The sequence below is a fragment of the Peromyscus maniculatus genome, chromosome 23 (assembly GCF_049852395.1).
Source record: "Peromyscus maniculatus bairdii isolate BWxNUB_F1_BW_parent chromosome 23, HU_Pman_BW_mat_3.1, whole genome shotgun sequence".
Classification (NCBI taxonomy): Eukaryota; Metazoa; Chordata; class Mammalia; order Rodentia; family Cricetidae; genus Peromyscus; species Peromyscus maniculatus.
In genome coordinates, this window is record NC_134874.1 from 21,516,215 (window position 1) to 21,518,514 (window position 2,300).

The 2,300-nt window shown below is 49.1% G+C and overlaps 1 pseudogene; it reads left to right on the forward strand.

Annotated features, from left to right (window-relative positions):
• Positions 1-215: 215 nt before the first annotated feature.
• Positions 216-861, forward strand: LOC102910408 (protein FAM136A pseudogene; annotated as a pseudogene).
• The last annotated feature ends 1,439 nt before the right edge of the window (positions 862-2,300 follow it).

Sequence of the window (2,300 nt, forward strand, 5' to 3'; positions counted from 1 at the left end):
CAGTCTAGGAGAGAAACAGAGCCAGGCAGTGGTGGCACGCGCCTTTCCTGGAACTCGCTCTGTAGCCCAGGCTGGCCTCAAACTCACAGAGATCCGCCTGGCTCTGCCTTCCGAGTGCTGGGATTAAAAGCGTGCGCCACCACCGCCCGGCGGAACTCGCTCTCTTTAGCTCTCTTTAGACTGAGGGTTTCAGAGGTAAAAACTAGTAACTGGCGGGAGCGCAGCGAGTGCACGCAGGCGCTGGCGCGGCAGCTCAGGGTCGCCTTGGCAGAGGTGCAGCAACTCCGAGTGCAGCAGACTGTGGACGCCATGGTGAAAAGCGTAGAGATAGAGACCATCCGGAAGATGCAGGGCCTCGTGTTCCGGCGTAGCGCCAACTGCTGTGAGGACAACCAGGCCTCTATGCAGCCGGGGCACCAATGCCTCGAGCGCTGCCATGCGCCTTTGGCTCAAGCTCAGGCCTTGGGGACCAGTGAGCTGGAAAGGTTCCAGGACCGCCTGGCCCGGTGCACCATGCGTTGCAAAGACAAAGCCAAAGACTCGATAGACGCAGGAAATAAGGAGCTGCAGGTGAAGCGGCAGCTGGACAGCTGTGTGGCCAAGTGTGTGGACGACCCCATGCGCCTCATCCCAACAATGACCAAAAAGATGAAGGCGTCTCTGTCATCCATCGGGAAGTAAAATGGTTTGCCAGTGACCGTGGGGCTGAGGGCACGCTATTTAAAAGGAAGAATGGAAGTTTACAAGCAGTGTTGATGAATGAGGAAAACCCAGGACACAGCAAGTTCCAGGCAAATGCCACTCACCCCTGGACACCAGTTCCTTTGCATCTGCATCTTAGAAGGTGAAGTGGAAAGAAGCTGGTGCATGCCGGGTGCTGGTGGCGCACGCCTTTAATCTCAGCACTCGGGAGGCAGAGCCAGGCGGATCTCTGTGAGTTCGAGGCCAGCCTGGGCTACCAAGTGAGTTCCAGGATAGGCACAAAGCTACACAGAGAAACCCTGTCTCAAAAAAAAAAAAAAAAAAAAAAAAAAAAAAAAAAAAGAAGCTGGTGCTAAAATTTGGATCACAGATAGCACAGGGGGAGAATTCTAGACCTAAATTGTCGCGGGCCAGTGCTTGTTCTGGCCGGAGAGATTGCCCTTATACCGAGGGCTCAGATTCTCACCACAGAGACATCGAGCTGGCAGCTTTCTTCAGCCTGCTGGTAAAGATTGAGAAGTGGGTCTCTCTGCCAAGCTCCTGTTTACCACACACACCTTGCATGTGCTCTGAAAGAACACTCAGTCGGCTAGTCATTTAGAGGGAGGAAAAGGTTTCCTTCTAGAACCTTTCGGTTTGTCTTACATGCAAGGGCACAAAGTGGATTTTAGATAGATACAGGAGGGAGAGAAGTTTGAATAGCTTCTAAAGGTTCCTTGTAAGTTTTGGCCCTCAAGATGGGAAAGTCTATTTCTTCAAATCCTGTCATTCTGGAAGCCCCTGAAGAAGCAGGGCAGTATCCTACTGTGCGTGGGAAACAGCTTCCTTCTCTGACATCTGGGGCAAAGTGACACATCCCCATGAAGAGCAAGGGAGTTTGATTGTCAGGAGCTGAGAATAAACGGTCAAATAGGAACTGTTGAGAAGTACTAGGTTTGGGAAAACCTGAATTTGACAGAATCCAAACCCGATATTACTCCCTCGGCCCCTTGAACTCGCAGAGCCTTTTAGAGGTAATCCTCTAGCACAAGGAAGCCTAAGAGCAAGCAGCTTGGGCCAAGGAAAGCTAGGACCACTGTAGAGCTAGACAGGCACACCTCACCAAATGCCATTTTTGCCTGGGGCTTTGCAGTGCAGTGTTGCTGCACCAACATGGCACCTTGTCTTTTGGATAAGCACTATGCTGTATTTATACCAATTAATTACTTGAAACAGTGATAATTCTTGTCAGTTTGCTGTCGAGCCTGTGATATATTTTCCAAGTGGTTTTGTTTTTAAATAAATTTCATGGTCTCCAAAAAAAAAAAAAAAAAAGAACTAGTAACTGGCTGTTCTGCTTCTCTGATCTTTCAATTTTCACCCTGATGCCTAGCTCTGGTTTTTTCTTTTCTTTTCTTTCTTTTTTCTTTTTTTTTTTTAATTAAAAGACCATCTACATTTGAACAACAGGCGTATGCCACCACTGCCCGGCTAGTTCCCAGTTCTTAAAATGGAGGTGAATATCATTAGGTTTCAATATCAGTCTTTGAACTGGGCTTCAGATACACCCACCCCAAGATGTGCCTTAGGACTTTCCCACTGAGCTGAAAGGGAGTTCC